Raw genomic sequence first — 24404 nt, 5'->3', positions numbered from 1 at the left:
AGGACAAAGAAAATGTAAGAGCTATACACACATACACAAAATGGAGTATTATCAGCCTTCAATAAAAAGGAGATACTACCACTTGCCGCAATGGACCTGGAGGACATCGTGCTAAGTGAATTAAGTCAAACACAAAAAGAAAAAGATTGCATGATCTCATTTATATATGAAATTCTTTTTTTTTTTTTTTCGAGACAGTTTCATTTTGTTGCCCCCTGTAGAGTGTCATGGCATCATAGCCTACAGCAATATCAGACTCCTGGGCTCAAGCGATTCTTTTGCCTCGGCCTCCCAAGTTGCTGGGACTAAAGGTGCCCATCACTAAAGGTGCCCATCACTAAAGGTGCCCAGCTCTTTTTAGAGGCAGAGTCTTACTCTAGCTCAGGCTGGTCTCAAACTCATGAGCTCAGGCAATCCACCCACCTTGACCTCCCAGAGTGCTGGGATTACAGGCATGAGCCACCGCACCCAGTCCCTATATGTTCTTTTGAAAAGAATGCAAATATACTAAGATAGGAAATGGAGAGACATAGGTCAAAGGACACAAAATAACAGCTATATAGGATCAACACGTTTAGATAGCTAATTACAACTTTAGAACTAAGTTAATAAAATTGTACTGTATTAGGGATTTTTGTTAAATAAGTGATTTCTGCTGCTCTTTTCACAAAAAGTTATGTGAGATGCCATCTATGTTAATCTTCTTCACTAGAGTAACCACTTTACTGTCTAATGACATATGTATCCCATAACATCATGCAGTAAACCTCAAATACACACAACAAGATGTGTTTTAAAAAGAGAACATGGACTAAAAAAAAAGAGAGAGAGGGAGAATATGGACTATGAAGTCAGATAAATCAAGGTTCAAATTTTTATCCCACCACTCAACAGCTGACAGACCTCAACTGTTCTGTGTCTGTTTCCTGATTTGTAAAATTGAAATGATAATTAAATTACCTTACAGAGTTGTCTCAAAGATTATGTAAGATAACATGGTTCTTAACACAGGGCCTGGTCCACAGAGAGCCCTCCATGAAGGGTACCAGATATGATTTCCTCCACCTCTGAAGACATGGGAGCCTGCAATCAACTCTAGAAAATGAGAAGAACATTCTCATAATAATGAACGTTACGTATGACCCTGTATTTTTAAAAGGTGTAAGTTCCATTGAATAGTGTTGGAATTATCCTTTCACATATCTGTCTTCTCATATTGCCTGTAAGTTTCTTGAGGATTATTTTGTGTAATAATGTTCTCATTTGTATGACAATATACCCATTTTATACATCCATTGCCCTTTGTATATCCACTGCTCAGCACACAATAAGTATCCAAACAAATTTCTCAAAATACCCACAAAATATTCACATAGCATATTAGAACAAACACTTAGTTCTTTGAAAGTGAAGCCTCATTTATTCTCACAATAATCCTGTTAGATAGTGACTAATATTATTAGAATCTAGATTTTCCGAAGTTAAGCATCTTGTTCAAACCACAGAGTTTCTTTTGGGGCTGGCCTGGGACCCCCCCCCAACCTTTGACTGTAAGTATGGGACCTCTACCTATAAATACCACAGAAGCCCACAGCTGAAGCAGTCAACCTCCTGCCAAATGTCTTTTTCTGGCCTCAACCTTTCTCTTTGCTGCTCTCTCTAGCTGAGACAGCTGGCTCCAGTTTTTCCTTTTAGCCAAAGGGAATCCAATTTATTAGGATTTCTTTTGAGGGAGACAGAGACTCTCCTGTTTATCCAAGCCCCTATCAGACATATAAATGTATAATATAGTCATTAAACTCTGAAATACATGACACAGTCATAACCACACAGACTATTAAAAAGTTCGTTAGCTCCAGTGGGAGATATTGGCCACACTCGCAGCTTCTCTCCTCTTGGCTAGGTCAGGAGAGAACATGAGCTCTCTGGGGGAAATTTTTCATTTCCCCCAGTAATCCTTCTAAAAGTAGTTGCATTGCTAATAAGAGCTTCTTTATTTGTATGCGTCCGAATGTATTGGAAAGCAATCACAAAAACCACTGTAGGCTCTTTGGTGGTAGGAAAAAAATCTAATGATACCGAAATATGTAAAGTAAAAAGAGAAAATTCTCAAAAGAATGAAAAGACACACCAAAGACTGGGAGAAATTATTTGCAAAAGACATATCTGATAAAGGACTGTTCTCCGAAACATAAAAGAGCTCTTGAAACTCAACAAGAAGATAATGAGCAACCCAATTTTGCCAAAAGACCTAAACAAACACCTCAACAAAGAAGATATCAGGTGGAAAATAAACATAAGAAAAGATGCCCGATGATAAGTATATTAGGAAATTGCAAATTAAAATGAGACACCAGTACCCACCTGTTAGAATTGCCAAAAACCAGAAACACTAGCAATGCCACATGCTGGAAGGACATGGAGCCACAGGCACTCTCACACATTGTGTGTGGGAATGCAAACCGGGGCCGCCACTTTGAAAGACAATTTGACAGTCTCTTACAAAAAAAAAAAAATCAACATACTCTTCCTATGTGATCCAGCAAGCATGCTCCTTGGTATTTACCCAAATGAGGTGGGAACATGTCCACACGAAAACTTGTTCATGAGTGTTTATACCAGTTTTATTCACAATTGCCAAAACTTGATGGACCCAAGACAACCTTCAGTAGCTGAATAAAGTGTAGTACACCCAAACAATGGAATACTACTCGGCGCTGAAGAGAAACGCACTACCCAGCCACAAGAAGAGGAACCTTAAACACAAATTAGTAAGTGAAAGAAGTCAAAACATCTACATACCATATGATTCCAACTGTAGGACATTCTAGAAAAGGCAAAACTATCAATAGAGTAAAAAAATCAGGGTTGCTAGGAGTTAGGGGTGTGGGAGGGATGACTAGGCAGAGAAAGGGGATTTGGGGGCCAGCGAGACTGCTCCGTATGACACTGTAACGGTAGATGCCTGTCATTCTACATTTGTCTACACCACAGAACATCAGCAGCAGGAGTGAGCCGTGGTGGAAGGTGTGGACTGTGAGAGCATAGGATCTGTCAGTGCAGGCTCTTCAGCTGTAACCGGGGTACTCGCTGGCACAGGGTTTGGACTATATGTATGTGGAGACAGGAGGTATATGGGAAAGCTCTATACCTTCTGCTCTATTTTACTATGAACCTAAAACTGCTCTTTTAAAGTCTTTTTTTGGCCAGGCGCGGTGGCTCACTCCTATAATCCTAGCACTCTGGGAGGGAAAGGCAGTGGATTGCTTGAGCTCGTGAGTTTGAGACCAGCCTGAGCAGAGGTGAGACACCATCTCTACTAAAAATAGAAACACAGAGGCAAGAGGATCACTTGAGCCTGAGTTGGAGGTTGCTGTGAGCTATATAATGCCACAGAACTCTACCCAGGGCGACAGCTTGAGATCTGTCTCAAAAACAAATAAGTGAATGAATAAATGAAAATAAATGTTTTTTTCTTTCCCTTTTGCTTTGCTTTTCTTTCTTTCTTTCTTTCTTTTTTTTTTTTTTCCTGAGGCCAGATCTTGCTCTGTTGTCTGGGCTAGAGTGCCGTGGCATCATCCTAGTTCACTGCAATTTCAAACTAACTTCAGGTCTTAAGCAATCCCCCTGCCTCAGCCTTCCCAGTGCCACCATGCCCAGCTAATCATTTTGTTTTTTGTAGAGGTGGCATCTCATTATTGCTCAGGCTGGTCTCGAACTCCTGGGTTTAAGAGATCCTCCCACTTCAGCCTCCCAGAGTGCTGGAATTACAGGCATGAGCTATTGTACCTGGCCAAAATCTGTCTTTGTTTTTAAGTAAAAGTTATTTTCCTCAATCCTTTCATACCCAACCCTCTCCCACTGTGGGGAGGGAGTTCAAATATTGAATGTTTTCTTCCAGTCCTTTTTCTCACACACACATAAAGTTTGCATATATGGAAGTTTTTTTAAGATCAGCAACAGCTATGTATATGCATGTGACTACAGCGCTGTCTTCTTAAGAGAGTGGAAATACTTAAAAGAACCTCATTGTTTAAAATAAGAAATAGTTAAGTAAACTATTGCTTTTTGCTCTCCAACCACTGTGCAATGAAAACTACTTTGGACTCTAAGGTGGTCAGAGCATAGTAATAATAATAATAGTAGCGGTGTCCTGTCAGATGGAACTCGATTTAAATGCCTGCTCACTATTTAAACAAGTGAGATTTAGTGAGTTCTCTCTAAATCTCAGTTCTTCATCTGTACCATAAAAATATTAGCACTTACTCAAAGGATTGCTGTATGGCTTAAATTAGAAATGAGAACGTGTGTAAAGTCATCAGCAAAGTGCTTGGCACTTAACAGAGGCCCCGTCAGCTAAGATCCCTTCCGGAGGGCAGACCCCACCCTGGTGATCGCTGTTCCCCAGCAGCTTGCCTCAGTACCTGGCACAAAACAAGCAGCACAATCAATGTTGGCTGAATTGAATCGGAGTAGAACAGTATAGCTTTTAAAAATCAATATTTAAGGCTGAGTGCAGTGGCTCACGCCTATAATCCTAGCACTCTGAGAGGCCAAGGTAGGTAGATTGCCTGAGCTCATGGGTTCAAGACCAGCCTGAGCAAGAGTGAGACCTCGTCTCTAAAAAATAGCCGGGCGTTGTGGCAGACACCTGTAGTCCCAGCTACTCAGGAGGTTGATGCAAGAGGATCACTTTAGCCCAAGAGTTAGAGGTTGCTGTGAGCTATGACACCACGGTATTCTATTAAGGGTGACAAAGTGAAACTCAAAAAATAAAAAATAGGTGGTAACTGTAGCTCAATGGATAGGGCACTGGCCACATACACCGAGGCCAGTGGGTTTTAACCTGGCCTAGACCAGCTAAAACAACAATGACAACTGCAACAACACCACCAAAAAAACAGCTAGGTGTTGTGGCAGGCGCCTGTAGTCCCAGCTACTGGGGAGACTGAGGCAAGAGAATCGCTTAAGCCCAAGAGTTGGAGGTTGCTGTGAGCTGTGACACCATGGCACTCTACCCAGGGTGACAGCTTGAGACTCTGTCTCAAAAAATAAAATGAAATAAAATAAAAATAAATAAAAAGTAAAAATCAATATTTAAAGCATAATAGGGTCTGGTATTTCAAGTAAGATGAATACAGGGAATGAGAGGCAGATATTAGGTTGAAAGGTCAGGCGGAGTTGACACTAGGCAAGTCTTGGTGACTCTGCATAGCAGGAAGGGTGCAGAAGGAAGAAGACCCTTGCAAATGACCTCTGCTACCTGCGGTGCCGAAGAGGTGATGCCCAGAGGCCTGTCAGAAGCTGCTGGCAACTTCACATCTGGCCTGGTAATAAGGTTTTTCTGTGCAGCTGCCCTGTCTCTCTGTTGACACATTGAGAGTCCGACCCTATGCAAAAACCTGCAGAAAAGTGAGTTCTAATAAGGAAAAAGGAGGGACAGTGCTCACGCACAATCGACACAAGATGTGTACATCAGGAGCATTTCTTAAAACTAAGGATAACTTCAGGATTTTTTTGCTTTTTTTTCTTTTTTGAAACAGAGTCTCACTATGTTGCCCTGGGTAGATTGCTGTGGCATCATAGCTCACAGCAACCTCAAACTCTTGTACTTAAGCGATTCTCTTGCCTCAGCCTCCCAAGTAGCTGGGACTATAGTTGCCCACTACAATGCCCAGCTATTTTTTTTTCTGTTACAGTTGTCATTGTTTAGCAGACCCAGGCTAGGTTCGAACACGCCAGCCCCAGTGTATGTGGCTGGCACCTTAACCACTGTGTTACGGGCACCGAGCCAGGATAACTTCAGTTTTATGTTACAAAGAAAATTAATAAAATGTTCCCCATTGTACCCGTATGAGGGGAAAATCATGCATTATCTACCCAGTAGTCAAAGAAAACTCCTGTTAAAACCTTGGTCTTATTTACTTGTCCATCTTTTTCTAGGCCTGCATGCATATGTAACATCTTACACATATCATAAATGTAAAACATGGCACTTATTTTTCATACGTGATATCCTTTTATCATGTCAATAAACAATCATCTATGACATCATTTTTAATGGCTGAATAAAATCCCAACGTCTGTCTAAACCATACTTTATCTAACCAATCATCTATTGTCAGACATTTGGGCCATTTCCAAAATCTTGCTACTATAAACAGAGCTGCCAGGAACTTCCTTAGAGCCAAGCCCTGAACTTCTGATCCTCTTTCACAGAAGGGTGAAAGAGAACAATGAGCTATTTGCTAAAGTTGACTTCAACCCCAAGACACTACCCCCTCTTCACCCCTCCTGGTGACTTTCAGTCCTCTAGAGTTCAGGACCTTGGGTTTTTGAGAATTTGTCCCACTCCCAGAAGGAGTGTCTGAGACTTTTTTAACCCATGTAATTAAGATATGAAGGCCCAGAAACCAGGCCAGCTCTAGCCAAAACTGGGAAGCAGATTAAAGAGGTCTTGGCCCACCAACCACTCGTCTTGAGTATTTCCCTTCCTAGAACGGTGCAGTCCTTCCAAGAGGCAAACCCCATGGCCCAGCTGTCATATTCTGATAATCTGATTTCTACAGTTGTGACAGTGCTCAGGCTAAAAAAGGTTGTACCTTCAAGGAGCAAGCCTTCTCAAAAAGCTCCCTTGTCAACACGTTTATGCAGGAAGATGCAAGATAAGAACGACTCACCCTTGCCCTCAGGTACTTACACTCCGCATTAGTCTCCTGGGGCTGCCATAACAAAGCACTGCAAACCCATGGCTTAAAGCTGACAGTTATTATCTCACAGTTCCGGAGGCTGTAAGACAGAAAGTCAGGTGTCAGCAGGCCCACGCTCCCTTGGCTGCGAAGAATGTGCCTCGCCTCTTCTAGCCCCTGATGAGCACTGGCAAGGCTTGGTCTTCCTTAGACTGCATCTGCACCACTCTAGTCTCTGCCTCCACCTTCACAGGGCCTTCATTCGTCCCTGTGTATCTGGGTCTCTGTCCAAATTTCCCTCTTGTTGGGTATTGAGCATATTGAATTTACGACCACCTTAGTCCAGTATGATGTCATCTTGACTGATTACATCTGCAAACACCCTATCTTCAAATAAGATCACATCTAGGCTTCTGTGTGGACATGAATTTGGTGGGGGGTAGGGAAGATACAGCTCAAACTAGTACACGTGTTGATAGAGGCAAAACTCAATAGAAAAAATCAAAATCACACATGTAAAATTACTATTACAAATTTAAATGAACCAGGAGGGATTAGGGCTGGCTGCAATATGGGGTGCAAGGAATTATGAGCTTGGAGGTTTACTATAAGCACCTTTGGCAGGTCCCTTTGTCTTGCACCTCCTGGTCTGACTTTGCCTAGGAGCTAGACTTGCTGTGACATTCCAGTGGGCCCACTGAAGCTCCTGTGGAAGAAGGAATACTTCCTGAATTCTCTCCAGCTCTGCTCAAAACCTCATTTCCTTGCAATCATTAGTTCTGGAGACAATCATGGCAGAAAGGCGTACCTTAATGAGGAACACAAAAAGTCAAAGCCGCACAGTGTCCCCCTAGCTGGCTGTGCTATCTGCATGTGATTGTCCCTTTGCCTCCGCTATTTCAAGTCCTTTTTTTTTTTTTTTTGAGATAGAGTCTCATTATGTCCCCCTCAGTAGAGTGCTGTGGCGTCACGGCTAACAGCAACCTCAAAATCTTGGGCTTAAGAGAGTTTCTTGCCTCAGCCTCCCAAGTAGCTGGGACTACAGGCACCTGCCACAACACCTGGCTGTTTTTTTGTTATAGTTGTCATGGTTGATTTTCGCTGGCCTGGGCTCGGTTTGAACCCGCCAGCCTCCGTGTATGTGGCCGACGCCCTACCCACTGAACTACAGAGCCACCTGCTATTTCAAGTTCTAAAAGGTGGAGAAGGTGCAGGAAGCAGCACCCTTTTTGAACCTGTGAGGTTGCTCTTTCCTACCCCAGCTGTGCACTGCTGCTGTCATAGCCCAGTCACACACTCCTTGGGAGACAATTAGGGTGGAGCCCTTTTGCCAGGAACTCAGGCAACAGCCTCTGCATTTCCAGAGCTGACCTTCAGCACTGGACAGCTTGGCAGATGCTGAGGTTTGAGAGATGCCACATCACAACAAAGCCTTTTTTTTTTTTTCCAGAGACAAGGTCTCACTCTGTCACCCAGGCTGGAATGCTATGGACCAATCATATGGACCAAATGCTATTCAGCCTCAAACTCCAGGCTCAAATGATCCTCCTGCCTCAGCCTCCCATGTATCTGGGACCATATATATGCACCTGGCTAATTTGTTTACTTTTTGAAGAGATGGGGTCTCTCCCTATTGCCCAAGCTGGTCTTAAACTCCTAGCCTCAACCAATCCTCCCTCCTCCAAAGTGCTGGGATTATAGACATGAGCCACTGTGCCCAGCTACAACAAAATATTCACAGAGGCACCAGGGTTCTGTTCAGAAGCATATGCCCCTGTACCTGACACTTCCCCTTAAATAAAGCTACAAAAGTTCATTTCTTTCCTCTACCAACTCTTACAGATAACAGCAGTAACAAGTGCTTTCATCATTGATGCTCCACCCATAGAACCGCAGCACATTGTCCAGTGGAGACCATGACCTTGACTACGGGCTTTCTTCTGCAAGCATCTTTGATTCCTGTCCTAAAAACTTTCCTTGACTGCCTGTGGAGAGAAGCCTTGGGCCACAACCCTCAAGCTGTGAGTAATAGGAGATGATGAAAGAGACCCCAACTTTCTAGCCGTTGGTGGAAAAGGATGACTCTGAGGCTTGCTCTCTTTAGTCTCCCAGGGGCCCCACAGGACTAAACCCAGCTGCCCAATGTGGTAACCTGCGCACAATGCACCTGTATTGACCCACCTCCCCACTCCCTTACCTGTGCTTCCTGGGGGTGCCTCCCAAATACACCATGTGCACTCAGATCCATCTCTTCTGGTCAGTTTTTGAGAATACCCAACTTACGAAACATAGGTATACTCAGGTTCATTTCCCTATTGGACAGTGGGCCCCCCAAGGATAGGTATCAAATCATACTCCTCTGAGCTTGTGCCATTTGGTCCCTGCCAAATGTTTTCTATGCATTACCTCATCTTATTGCACAATAACCCTAACAGGCCACCACTGTTGTTATCATTCCCATTTTACAAATGAAAAAAATGAAGCTTAAGTCACTTGCCCAAAGTCCCACAGGCTATAGAAGCAGGGCTGGCATTTGAACCAAGGTGATCTTTCTCTGAAGTCTACATTCTTAATGACTACACATTAGTTTATGGTATTAAATAAATGGTTGTGGAAGGGAGGAAGATGGTAACAAGCAGACTCAACAAGCATCTGTATGAACTATTCATTATTTGGGTGCTGGAGATAGGGCCCAAGGCCAATCAACTTTTGTTTTTGTTTTTTTGCTTGTTTTTGTTTTTTGAGACAGAGTCTCACTTTTTTGCCCTTGGTAGAGTGCTGTAGCATCATAGCTCACAGCAACCTCAAATTCTTGGGCTCAAGCGATCCTCTTGCTTCAGCCTCCCAAGTAGCTGGGACTATAGGTGCCCGCCACAATGCCTGGCTGTTTTTAGAGATGAGGTCTTGCTCTGCCTCAGGCTGGTCTTGAACCCGTGAACTCAAGCAATTCACCCACCTCAGCCTCCCAAGGGCTAAGATTACAGGTGTGAGTCACCACACCCAGCCTCAACCAACTGTTCAAACATGTTTAAGACCTAGTGGAGACGGAGGCCATCAGAGTGTCCTTCCCCAGATTTTCATGAGTCTTTTTTCTGTTCATTTATTGATTCAAGAAGCATTTATTTATCCCTCCTGTGTCTAAGACATTGGACTATATCCTATAGAGGTTACAAATTAATTTAAAGCAAATTGAAAGAGCTTAACAGTCTACTGGCAGGTGTGGGAGAGGCATAAAGATAAGGTAACTTACTGGAAAAGACAAATGACAACACTAGAGCTGTCATCAGGCTGAGGGAGTTGAGCAGAGATGGGTCATGTTTTCAGAGCAGAAGGTGGTTCCTGGGAGCTGGGTGGACGGCTGCCCCAGAGAAGGTGGGTTCAGAGGATGGGAGAGCTTTGCTGGCTTGGAGTAGGGCCTGGGAGGGAAAATGAAAGGGGAGAGGCTATGAACAAAGCTACAAAGCAGGGGTATTCCAGGTGATCCCCCTACCCCCACATTCCTCAGGCCATAGCAACGGGGGAGTGAGAGGCAGCCACTGAAGATGCTTACCACGAGGGAAACCAAGGTCTTAATAGACAATCACTGGGAAGTACGGACACACGTACAGGGCAATTCATGACTGCTTTTCACGCCAAGACACATACAAAATACACAAACCACATAGTGAACAGGTCGCCTTTCCTGTAGTTCTAAGAGGGCTGATTGAGTGAGATGACGCGTGTGGCCACTACACTCCCCTCTCTGAAAACTTGGCACCAGACGATACTGCACCAGTGCCAGCTCTCCCTGTTGTGTTTGGATCGCACAGCGTGGAACTCAGGAGTCACAAACTTTGAGGGTTGAAGACATTTCCCTGAAGGCTTGGCAGCCGAGACCTCATTTACAGCTCCTGTGCTGGGAGAGGATTTCTTCTTTGCTCACCTTCACCCTTTGCCCCAGTGAGGGAGTAGGCAGGAGAGACTGGCACACTGGGTGAGAAAGAGAAAGAGCGGAGCCAAGTACTCTGCATAGTTTTGTAAAAAGCTTTCATGGAAAGCCCTGAAAAATTCTGGGCTACCTTGGGCAGAATTTGCTCAAGAAAGGCTTTCCCCTTAGGGGCCGTGTTCAGAGCTAACAGTCCCCACTCCCTGTCAGCATGCCCCATATGCACTTACGACCTAAGGGAAAACAATGTCTGCTCTGCAAATGCAGCTTCACACCTACCCCAAGTTCCAACCAGATGCCTGCCCCCAGGCCTCTTCCAAATAGAAATTTCCATAGCCACCACTCTTGCCAGCTTACCCTGGGGCACTTACAGCATTAAAGCCATGGCTATAGGAAGCCAAGGACAGGATCCAAAACCCAGGAGGTCCCAGATAGTTTTGCCATCTACTCAACAAAATACCAGGAGCTGTTGAAGTGGCACTGTGTAGCCAACAGGCCTATGTAAGGATCATCTCTCTGCTTCCCCACACTTGCCATAGACCAGGTGAGCATGGGCATATTGATGCCTGGGAGCAGAAGATTAAATGCTTCTCCATTTCTGCTCTCTCCCCACCATAGGATATTCCTGAGAAGCATTTCATAAAGTTTCTCAGAAGGTTCTGCATAGTGGTGGCCAACTCAATAACTCATCCTTCATTGTAACGGGCTTCTGAACACACTACTCCAAAAGTTAGCACCTTGGCATTTGAGAAAACAGAAGCAGGTTGGTCTCTGCAACCTTCTCCTGAAGTAAATCATGAGACCATCATTGCAGAGGTGCCTTCCCTATACCTAGAGGAAAGGACCGCGTTATCTCTGAAGATGCAGGGACACAAAGAACAATCTGAACAAACAGACCTTGCTAAGTTCCCTCAGTTTACTACCATTCTTACCCCTTGTCCATTCATACTTCACAACTGTCTATTCTTCATCAAACTTAAACATAAAAACACACGAGTTTCCCTCTTTCTTGCAGTCTTCATTTCTGAAGGCCTCCATGTCACATAAAATATATTAAATAAATTTGTGTGCTTTTTTTCTTATTAATCTGTCTTTTGTTATAGGAGCCTCTGCTATGAACCTAGCTATGAGTAAGAAAAGAAATCTCTTCTCCACTGGTTCTCCCTTCTTCCCTGTTTCACTCTTAAGTACACTATACAAATATAGGCCTATCAGTCTCTACTTTTAGCAGAACCCAGGCTAAGGCATGGAGGAAACTCAAAAGTTATGACTTGGTTCCTGAAAGTGGCCCCCAGTAGGGCACGACCACAAGGCTTTCTTTAGAACCTTGCTTATATGGGTGCCGAACATGAACATTTTTACTGTAAACAGTCAAACGTTGATTCTGAAATGTCCTCAGTATACTCAGCACACAGAAGGAAGAGAAAATGGTCTCTTTGGGTACGGTGGACAGGCATAGCAGATGAATTCTTTTCACCAAGTACTGCTTCATTTTGTTGATTCACTAGAATTCATCTTGTGGGAGGGCCACTGACTCACCATGCAGAAACTGGAAGATCAGTTTTATTAGAAGTAGGATATTTCACACATTTCTCACATGCACACATCAGGACACAAAGTGACGTGCTTTGGCAGATGACATGACGTGCTTTGGCAGATGTCTAAGAGTCCTCAACTCGGTCTAGAGATTTTAACCAATTATAGCCAAGGAAGCTTCGATTGAGAATCATGCTTCCCCAAAGCAGGTGCAAATAAGGGTTGGGGGGGGGGGGTCACAGGAGTGAAGGAAGATGGGATTAGAGTTAAGATAAACCTGAGAGAAAAGACCAGAATTCTAAAGAGGAGAAGGGAAGAAAACCTCATCTATACCTTTCATTTGAGCATCTAGGTCTGAGCATAATGCTTTCAAAATGACAGAAAACATATCCAGAAATAGAAATGTCACAGGAGGTAAAGGTTGAGGTCTGTCTGGGATGGGAAAACAAAGATCATAAATAGTGAAAAAAAAAGTAGTGTTTAGTTTATGTACACATCACAGATTAAAAAATTACATTATAAGCTTAAAACTTCTATGTTGCTTTTTTTCTCCCACATCTCCATGAGAATGAAGACCATTCTCAGCAATGAGACTGTCAACATTCCAGAAAATGTCAACATCACTCTGAAGAGACACACAGTTACTGTGAAGGGTCCCAGAGGAACCCTGCAGAGGGACTTCAACCACATGAATGTGGAACTCAGTCTCCTTGGAAAGAAAAAGAAGAGGCTCCAGGTTGACAAATGGTGGGGAAATAGAAAGAAACTGGCTACTGTTCACACTATTTGTGGTCATGTACAGAACATGATCAAGAGTGTTACACTGGGGGGCAGAGACAAGATGGCTGGCTGAAGCCAGCTTTCCACAGAGGCTCCCGTCCAGAAGGAGAGTTAAAGGACAGAAATTTAGCAAGTAACCTAGTGGATTAGACCTGCACCAAGAGAGAAGGTTGAAGAACGCACATCAACCCCGCTGAGGCGAGCTACAACCCCAAGGATACAAACGAAAGGTACAAAATCCATCACCAACCGGATGGGAGTCCCCTCCCCCATGAGAATGGCTTGGAGTGCTCCACAAACAAACGAGCAGAGTTCAAAGATCCTCCCACTACACTCCACGTGAGAGACCCTCTAAAAACTGGACCTACCTCCCCTACTAGGGTGCCACGGCACTCTCCTGCCAGGCATAAAACTGTATAAAACTATATATATTCTCTGCATGCAATTCTGAGCTCCCATCACTCCCCTCCACTCTCACTCTGAGGTCTGGAGGCCTGTCCGCCAGGAGTCCAGATTATTGGGTGATTTCTTGAGGGGTGTGGACAGGGCCTAGACTTCAGCTGTCAGTGCTGATTCTGTGGCACGGGAGTGAGGAAAGGACGATCGGCTGACCGGGAACCACACCGGAGCAGCGGTGCCCCAAGGCGCAGAGCAGCAGCCATTTTGGGCAACAATAGGGCTCACTCCTGGATATTCCGAAGCCACACCCCCTGTCTCCCTGGGCAACCAGAGGAGGCCGGGCATCTTCTCAGGTGGCAACAACCACAGAACAGATCTGGACAGAAATGCAGGCCCTGTGAGTAAAGGGTTTGCCTGAGGCAGTACCTGCCTGGGTGGAGCACGGGGACTAGATAACACATGCACAGAACCGGGAAATTCCCAGGGTGGGGCTGACCCAGAGGACTGCTTTACTGAGCCTAAGATGCACCTGGCCCTCCGGGGATCATCAGCCTATAGACAAAGGAAGGCAGGAGGCTAGAACTGACAGCTGACTGAAAACAAACCTGCAGGAGCAAAGACAGGGCCTGAGGCGCAGGCTCTGGGAACTCAAAACAGCTTCTCTTCTGCAGGGGAATTTAGCAGGGACAGAAACAAATTCCTACAAAGTTGTTCTGTTCTGTTCTGTCAGTAACATCAATCAGGGGCAGGGCTGGAACTGAGTGAACACCCATCCCCACTCCCCAGCCTCCATCAAGCACCCGAGGTTGTCAGGCCTCACCTCCCCCAGCTGGATAGAGGCAGAGCACAGCGGCCTGGCAGAACAGAAATAGATTTCCTTGTGATTCAGGCAGGTGCAAACCCCTGGAGTATCTGTTCACTACAGGCAACTGGGTCAAAGCCCTGGAGGACTATCAGTGACTGGGGGTGACAGAGGTGCAAGGTGGGGAAGGAGGTATCAACCTTCCCAGACTGATCTATTTGCTGGGTGTGTCCTCCTGCCTTCACGGAGCACAAGAGCAAGTCATATCTGAGTTGTCACCAGACCCCTGCGATCCAGTTGCCAGAGACCTTTTAAACTCTTCCACCTGAGACAGGTGCTGACTGAGACAATTGATTTCGACCTTTTGAACTGAGCCAATCACCCGAGGACTATTCCAGTGGTGCCCTGGGTGTGTGGTTGTAGGAAGGCTTGATTTTCCTTTTCCAATAGTTGCCTGTGGGGGGCAGGGTGACTTAATTGCTGGTATTTCTCCACAGCTGAGATTTCAACCCAGAGTAACTGTTTCACTAGGGTCGAACAGAGACCAGCTGAAAACAAGACAGAACCACTTAGCCTCACCTCACCAAACAGGTCCACAGTTTCTCAGGCCATAGCACTGTACAGGTCCTCGAAAAAGCTCTAGGGTAAAAATCAAATGGTGTAAAATAATCATGGGGCAGAATCAGCAGAAAAACACTGGTAACATAAATAACCAGAATAGATCAACCACCACCACCACTTCCAGGAAAGATATGGGCAGATGTAACTGAAGATCCCATTCATAAACAGCTGGCCGAGATGTCAGAAATCGAATTCAGAATTTGGATTGCAAACAAGATTAATAAAATGGAGGAAAATTTGGAATTAGAAATTCAAGCAGCAATTCAAAAGTTGAAATTAGAAATCTGGGGAGAAATTCAAAAGTTGTCTCAAGAATTTAATGAATTAAAAAAAAAACCACCAGAGATTTTGATGCACTGAAGCAAGAATTTGCAGCCCTCAAGGATCTGAAAAATACAGTAGAATCCCTCAGTAACAGAGTGGAACAAGCAGAAGAAAGGATTTCTGACATTGAAGAAAAAGCCTTTGAATGTTTCCAGACTCTCAAAGAGGAAGAGAAATGGAGAGCAAAAACGGATCATTCTCTCAGAGAGCTCTGGGATAATTCGAAGAAGGCTAATATGCACCTCATTGGAATCCCTGAAAGTGATGAAGTGCCCTTGCAAGGCATAGAGGCCCTTCTCCATGAAATTATGAAAGAGAATTTTCCAGACATGCCAAGAGATTCTGAAATTCAGATAGCAGACAGTTTCAGAACCCCAGCATGACTCAATACCAATAAGACATCCCCCGGGCATATCATAATTAACTTCACTAAAGTTAATATGAACAAGAAAATTCTGAAAGCAGCCAGACATAAGAAATCCATTACCTACAAAGGGAAGAATATTAGAATGACTACAGATCTCTCTGCTGAAACTGTTCAAGCCAGAAGAGGGTGGTCATCGACTTTTAATCTCCTAAAGCAAAATAACTTTAAACCTCAGATCCTGTATCCAGCTAAACTGAGTTTCGTTTGTGATGGAGAAATTAAATACTTTAATGACATTCATATGTTGAAGAAATTTGCCATAACCAAACCAGCTCTTCAGGATATACACAGACCTATCTTCCATAATGATCAGCCCAATCCTCTACCACAAAAGTAAACTCACTCAGAAACGTTCGATTAAACTCCAACTTCCACATTGGCGAAAGGATTAAAAAAGTCCACTGGACTTTCAAAAAACTCAATACCCAAAATTTTACCAATATTCTCCAATATTTACCAATAATTATTTACCAATATTTACCAATATTCTCTTATCAATATTCCCCATTAATGTGAACGGCTTAAACTGTACTCGAAAGAGGCACAGGTTAGCTGACTGGATACAAAAACTTAGGCCAGATATTTGCTGCATAGAAGAGTCACATCTTCCCTTAAAAGGTAAATATAGACTCAGAGTGAAAGGATGGTCGTCCATATTTCAGGCAAATGATAATCAGAAAAAAGCAAGTGTTGCAATTCTATTTGCAGACACAATAGGCTTTAAACCAACAAAAGTAAGGAAGGAAAAGAATGGTCACTTCATATTTGTTAAGGGTAATACTCAATATGATGAGATTTCAATTATTAATATCTATGCACCCAACCAGAATGCACCTCAGTTTATAAGAGAAACTCTAACAGACATGAGGAACTGGTTTCCTCCAGATCAATAATAGTCAGAGATTTCAACACTCTTTTGGCAGTGTTGGATAGATCCTCCAATAAGAAGCTGAGCAAAGAAATTGTAGATTTAAACCTAACCATCCAACATTTGGATTTAGTAGACATCTACGGAACATTTCATCCCAACAAAACTGAATACACATACTTCTCATCAGCCCACGGAACATACTCCATAATCAATCACATCTTAGGTCACAAGTCTAACCTCAGTAAATTTAAAGGAATAGAAATTATTCCTTGCAGGGCACCTGTAGTCCCAGCTACTCAGAAAGCTGAGGCAAGAGAATCGCTTAAGCCCAGGAGTTGGAGGTTGCTGTGAGCTGTGTGATGCCATGGCACTCTACCGAGGGCCATAAAGTGAGACTCTGTCTCTACAAAAAAAAAAAAAAAAAAAAGAAAGAAATTATTCCTTGCATCTTCTCAGACCACCATGGAATAAAAGTTGAACTCAGTAACAACAGGAATCTGCATACTCATACAAAAACATGGAAGTTAAATAACCTTATGCTGAATGATAGCTAGGTCAGAGATGAGATTAAGAAGGAAACTGCCAAATTTTTGGAACAAAACAACAATGAAGACATGAATTATCAGAACCTCTGGGATACCGAAAAGGCAGTCCTAAGAGGGAAATTTATAGAACTGCAAGCCTTCCACAGGAGAATGGAAAGAGAAGAAGTTAACAACTTAATGGGATATATCAATCAATTGGAAAAGGAAGAACATTCCAACCCCAAAACCAGAAGAAAAGAAATAACCAAAATTAGAGCAGAATCAAATGAAATTGAAAACAAAAGAATTATACAAAAGATCAATAAATCAAAAAGTTGGTTTTTTGAAAAGGTCAATAAAATAGATAAACCTTTGGCTAACCTAACCAGGAAAAAAAGACTAAAATCTCTAATCTCATCAATCAGAAACGACAAAGATGAAATAACAACAGACTTCTCAGAAATTCAAAAAAATCCTTAATGAATACTATAAGAAACTTTATTCTCAGAAATATGAAAATCTGAAGGAAATTGACCAACACTTGGAAGCACGTCACCTTCCAAGACTTATCCAGAATCAAGTGGAAATGTTGAACAGGCCAATATCAAGTTCTGAAATAGCATCAACCTTACAAAATCTCCCTAAAAAGAAAAGCCCGGGACCAGATGGCTTCACATCAGAATTCTACCAAACTTTTAAAGAGGAACTAGTACCTATATTACTCAACCTGTTCCAAAATGTAGAAAAAGAAGGAAGACTACCCAACACGTTCTATGAAGCAAACATCACCCTGATCCCCAAACCAGGAAAAGACCCAACAAGAAAAGAAAATTATGGACCAACATCACTAATGAATATAGATGCAAAAATATTCAACAAGATCCTAACAAACAGAATCCAGCAACACATCAAACAAATTATATATCAAGACCAAGTCAATTTTATCCCAGGGTCTCAAGGCTGGTTCAATATATGTAAATCTATAAGTATAATTCAGCACATAAACAAATTAAAAAACAAAGACCATATGATTCTCTCAATTGATGCAGAAAAAGCTTTTGATAATATCCAGCATCCCTTCATGATCAGAACACTTTAAAAAATTGGTATAGAAGAGACATTTCTTAAACTGATACCATCTACAGCAAACCCACAGCCAATATCTTATTGAATGGAGTTAAATTGAAATCATTTCACTCACATCAAGAACCAGACAAGGCTGCCCATTGTCTCCACTGCTCTTTAACATTGTAATGGAAGTTTTAGCCACCGCAATTAGGGAAGAAAAGTGATCAAGGGTATCCATATAGGGTCAGAAGAGATCAAACTTTCACTCTTCGCAGATGATATGATTGTATATCTGGAAAACACCAGGGAATCTACTACAAAACTCTTAGAAGTGATCAAGGAATACAGCAGCATCTCAGGTTACAAAATCAACATTCATAACTTGATAGCCTTTATATATACCAATAATAGTCAAGCTGAAAAAACAGTTATGGACTCTATTCCATTCACAGTAGTGCCAAAGAAGATGAAATATTTGGGAGTTTATCTAATAAAGGACGTGAAAGATCTCCATAAAGAGAACTATGAAACTCTAAGAAAAGAAATAGCTGAAAATGTTAACAAATGGGAAAACATACCATGCTCATGACTGGGAAGAATCAACATTGTTAAAATGTCCATACTACCCAAAGCAATACACAATTTTAATGCAATCCCTATTAAAGCTCCACTGTCACATTTTAAAGATCTTGAAAAAAATAATACTTCGTTTTATATGGAATCAGAAAAAACCTCGAATAGCCAAGACATTACTCAGAAATAAAAACAAAGCAGGAGGAATCATGCTACCAGACCTCAGACTATACTATAAATTGATAGTGATCAAAACAGCATGGTACTAGCACAAAAACAGAGAAGTAGATGTCTGGAACAGAAGAGAGAACCAAGAGATGAATCCAGCTACTTACCGTTATTTGATCTTTGACAAGCCAATTAAAAACATTCAGTGGGGAAAAGATTCCCTATTTAACAAATGGTGCTGGGTGAACTGGCTGGCAACCTGTAGAAGATTGAAACTGGACCACACCTTTCACCATTAACTAAGATAGACTCTCACTGGATTAAAGATTTAAACTTAAGATATAAAACTATAAAAATACTAGAAGAGAGTGCAGGGAAAACCCTTGAAGATATCGGTCTGGGCGAGTATTTTATGAGGAGGACCCCCCCCTCACCTGGGGCAATTGAAGCAGCTTCAAAAATACACTACTGGGACCTGATCAAACTAAAAACCTTCTGCACAGCCAAGAACAAAGTAAAGCAAGCAAACAGCCCTCAGAATGGGAGAAGATATTTGCAGGTTATGCCTCCGACAAAGGTTTAATAACCAGAATCCACAGAGAGCTCAAACATATAGGCAAGAAAAGAACAAGTGATCCCATCGCAGGCTGGGCAAGGGACTTGAAGAGAAACTTCTCTGAAGATAGGCGCACAGCCTACAGACATATGAAAAAAAATGCTCATCATCTTTAATCATCAGAGAAATGCAAATCAAAACTACTTTGAGATATCATCTAACTCCAGTAAGATTAGCCCATATCACAAAATCCCAAGACCAGAGATGTTGGCATGGATGTGGAGTAAAAAGGGAACACTTCTACACTGCTAGTGGGAATGCAAATTAACATATTCCTTTAGAAAGATGTTTGGAGAACACTTAGAGATCCAAAAAATAGATCTGCTGTTCAATCCTATAATTCCTCTACTAGGTATATACCCAGAAGACCAAAAATCACATCATAACAAAGATATTTGTACCAGAATGTTTATTGCAGCCCAATTCATAATTGCTAAGTCATGGAAAAAGCTCAAGTGCCCATCAATCCACGAATGGATTGATAAATTGTGGTATATGTAAACCATGGAATATTATGCAGCCTTAAAGAAAGATGGAGACTTTACCTCTTTCATGTTTACATGATGGAGCTGGAACATATTCTTCTTAGTAAATTATCTCAAGAATGGAAGAAAAAGTATCCAATGTACTCAGCCCTACTATGAAACTAATTTATGGCTTTCACATGAAAGCTATAACCCAGTTATAACCTAAGAATAGGGGGAAGAGGGAGAGCGAGGGATGGGAGGGGGGAGGATGGGCAGAGGGAGGGTGATTGGTGGGACTACACCTGCGGTGCATCTTACAAGGGTACGTGTGAAACTTAGTAAATGTAGAATATAAACGTCTTTTTTTTTTTAGAATATAAACGTCTTAACACAATAACTAAGAAAATGCCAGGAAGGCTATGTTAACCAGTGTGATGAAAATGTGTCAAACGGTCTATAAAACCAGTGTATGGTGCCCCATGATCGCACTAATGTACACAGCTATGATTTAATTAAAAAAAAAAAAAGAGTGTTACACTGGCCTTCCATTACAAGATGAGGTCTGTGTACGCTCACTGCCCCATCAACGTTGTTTACAGGAGAATGGGTCTCCTGTTGAAAAAAGAAATTTCTTGGGGCTCAGTGCCTGTAATCACTGAGTGATTACGTTGCCAGCCACATATACTAAGGGTGGTGGGTTCAAACCTGGCCTGGGACAACTAAACAACTGCAACAAAAAAATAGTCGGGCATTGTGGTGGATGCCTATAGTCCCAGATACTTGGAAGGCTGAGACAAAAGAATCACTTAAGCCCAAGGGTTTGTGGTTGCTGTGAGCTGTGACTCCACACCACTCTACCCAGGGCGATATAGTGAGACTCTGTCTCAAAAGAAAAAAGAGAGAAATTCCTTGAGTGAAAAATATATCCGCCAGGTTTGGATGAGGGCAGGCTTTGCTTGTTCAGTATCTCAAGCCCAGAAAGACGAGTTAATCCTTGAAGAAAATGGCATTGATCTTGTTTCAAAATTCAGCTGCTTTGATTCAGCAAGCCCCAACAGTTAAAAACAAGGATATCAGAAAATTTTTGGATGGTATTTATGTCTCTGAAAAAGGAACAGTTCAGCAGGCTGATGAATAAGATCTAAGAGTGGTCCAGCTGCAGCAAGATACCAGGTGATTCCTTAAGATTTCTTTGTAATGGGCTCGGCGCCTGTAGCTCAAGCGGCTAGGGCACCAGCCACATCCACCAGAGCTGGCAAGTTCGAGCCCAGCTCGGGCCTGCCAAACAGCAATGACAACTACAACCAAAAAATAGCCAGGCTTTGTGGCGGGCACCTGTAGTCCCAGCTACTTGGGAGGCTGAGGCAAGAGAATCACTTAAGCCCAGGAGTTTGAGGTTGCTTTGAGCTATGACGCTACAGCACTCTATGAAGGGCAACATAGTGAGACTCTGTCTCAATAAAGAAAAAAAAAGGATTTCTTTGTAACGTTAGTGATGCAATAAAAGATTCATTCACTTGGGAAAAAACTTTTATGATTATAAATTTATCATTTTTTATATATTAAAAATGTGAAGACTAGAACAAAAAAGAAATATTTCTGAGTTTTTTAGGAGTGTATGAATGGGGGGAAAAAAATTTTTCCACACCCTCCTGCAACAGCAGAGGGCCTGTTAACATCTACCAAGGTCCTGAGTATCTAGTTATACAACACCTTGGAGGCTCATTAAGAACATGAGCTCTGCAATTCCACTCCTAGGTATTTGCTTAAGAGAAATAAAAACTTACATTTACATGAAAACCTGTGCATGTGTTTATTCACCTTTAACCATCATCCCCCCAAAGTGGGCAAACCCAAATTCCTTTCGATTTGGATGGATGAACAAAGGGTGGTAGATCCGTGCAATGTACTATTTCTCAGCAACAAAGAGGAACAAAGGACGGACGTGTGCAGCAGGAGAAGAAAAACAAATGTCTTCTTTCATGGTGCTAAGTGAAAGAAGCCTGTCTCAAAAAGCTGGGTGATCCCCTTTCTATAACATTCTAGAAAAAAGCCACCCAGACAGAAACTGGATTGCTCAATGCCCAAGGCTGGGGGTGAACAGAAGGAGGAGATTGATTACAAAGGGGTACGAGGGAATTTCTGAGTGTGACAGAGCTGTTCTGTACTTGAGTATGGTGGTGGTTACACAATTGTATGCATTTGTCAAGGCTCATAGAATTGTACTTTACTAAAAAGGTGAATTTACTGTATGTAGATTACACCTCAATTTATTTTAAAAAAAGAAATGGGCTGTGGAGTCACTGGCCTGTCCCAGAACCTCTGCTCCAAACATTTCCTTAACTGTGTGACTGTGGACAGTTACTGAAGCTTTCTGGGACTTGTTTTTTACATCTAAACATGGAGATGTAACAGCTCCTAGTTCACAGGTTCATTATAAGGATTTAGTGAGTAAATGTACACAACGTGGTGCGCAGCACCCATTCAGCATTAGAACGCAGTATAATCAATCAGCCAAGAGACACAGCATGAAGTCCTTCCGGGTCGACCTGATACCTGTCTGCCCTGCATCCTACCCTACCCCCAGCCCAGTGGGTCCTCTACCAGGCCTGAGGGAAGAATGGAGGCCACCCTCAATGGGGGTAGGACACTGGGAGCAGTCTAGGCTAAGCTAGAGCTTGTTATTACTGAAATCTGCCTTTGAGGGACCACTCATTCTCTAGGGAAGTTAAAAATCTCTTTCCCACAGCTACCAGCTATGCCCCTTAGCTGAGGCAGGAAGCTCACAAATGCCACACACCAGGCAAAAGGTATGCTTTCCTCCTATAAGACTGATTTTAGCCAGGCACGGTGGCTCATGCCTGTAATCCAAGCACTTTGGGAGGCCAAGGCAGGTGGACTGCCTGAACTTGCAGGTTCGAGACCAGCCTGAGCAACAGTGAGACCCCCATCTCTAAAAATGGCCAGGTGGTGTGGCAGGCACCTGTAGTCCCAGCTACTCAGGAGGCTGAGGCAAGAGGATCACTTGAGCCCAAGAATTCGAGGTTGCTGTGAGTTATGATGCCATAGCACTCTACTGAGGGAGAAAGTAAGACGGTCTCAAAAAAAAGAAAGACTGTGATTTTATTCTATTCTTTATTTTCTGGCATATAATAGATGCTCAATAAATAAATAAGGGGTACCACCCCTGGCCCACTAGCTTCTTGGCACTTTATCAGACTATACAAAACATTGTTTTAATACGGGTTCTAACACTTTTCTTTCTTCAGTTCTAGGAGGGAAGTGTGTGTGTCGAATCTCTTAGCTAACACTTTCTCTTGAAAACTTTGTGCCCAACTTAACTGTTTTGAAGCAGATTTTTTCAGTTAGGACATTGTATGAAATAGTCCATTCTGTATACTACACATTTAGTAACAAGATGAACCCCGTCCTGATAGACTTTGATTGATTAGGATGAAGTCGAGGGCACTAACCGTATGTGTTCATTTCTCCATCAGCAGAGGCAATCATGCCATAAGCTTTTACAAAGCACCTCCTCCGGGGGGGTCTGTGCAGGGTGCTGGGTCTCCAGGGAGGATCACACAGCTCCTGCCCTGCTTGGGAACCTGAGTAGACACACCATCGCTATGCAGACACCTCACCCCTTGGGGTCTCCGTTTCCCAGCTGTGATCTTTAAGGCTGATTCCAGCCCCATTCCAGGACCAACAACCTATGATGGAGAAACTGGTGCTCTATGATGGATAGAAGGAGTGTTTTACAGAAAGGGATAACAGTGGTGGCAGTGGTGGTGTCGATGATGATGTTGCTGACTAAAGAAGAGGAAGAAGGTAACTAAGGAATGTTTTTAATGGAAGTAGCTAATTCATAAGTTTCCATTTCTCTTGCTGCTTTAAGACTGCTCTACTCAGGATGGACTAGAACACAGCCCCTCTAGGCTAGGAGAGTGGGGAGAGAGCACAGGGGAGCTTCAACTGATATTCTTAAGGTTTATTCCTTAAAAGAAAAATTAAATGGAATGTAATAGAACTAAAAGTTAAATCAGGAGTTTGGCCTCCATACGCATGAGTGCTCTGCACTCTTCCATATGTTTGAAACATTTGTTAATCATTTTTTTAAGAGACACTCTCTTTTTAAAGTAGTAACTAAAACTGTAGCTTGGGGCATTTTTCTTCATAGGGTATTTCTGTGTTTACCTGAGCAACCAGCCCTTCCTTGGAAATAACACCCTTATGATTCATAATCACTCCCCTCTGCATGTCCTACAGTATCCTGCCTATTCTGATGCTCAGATGAACAAACAACTGACAAGTTAAATCATGACAACCAGAGCACGGGGACTTCAGTTCCTTTAAAGCCTTCCTACTGGCAGATCAGCTCCACCTCCACACTCCTCTCCTGACCAGGACTGGACATCCTGCTGATGGAGCAGCTTTGAGCAAGCTTTGCTCAAGGATGGTTCCCGAGAGAACCAGTCGGCTGCCCGGGCTGGGCTGAGGAATGAAAAGGACTCCATGTTTCAAAGGCAGGGGTGAGGGGCGGGGTGAATCAGCCTCGCCTCAAAGGCTAAAAATAATCCAGCTTTGTAGACTTCTTCCTCCAATTAGTCTGGGCTG

The 24404-nt window shown here is 42.9% G+C and overlaps 1 pseudogene; it reads left to right on the top strand.

Moving 5' to 3' along the window:
• Nucleotides 1-12718: 12718 nt before the first annotated feature.
• LOC128584679 (60S ribosomal protein L9-like) lies at nucleotides 12719-20941 on the top strand (annotated as a pseudogene).
• Nucleotides 20942-24404: the final 3463 nt, after the last annotated feature.

This window comes from Nycticebus coucang, chromosome 4, assembly GCF_027406575.1.
Source record: "Nycticebus coucang isolate mNycCou1 chromosome 4, mNycCou1.pri, whole genome shotgun sequence".
In the NCBI taxonomy this organism is placed as follows: Eukaryota; Metazoa; Chordata; class Mammalia; order Primates; family Lorisidae; genus Nycticebus; species Nycticebus coucang.
This window is presented reverse-complemented; position numbering and strand designations above follow the sequence as displayed.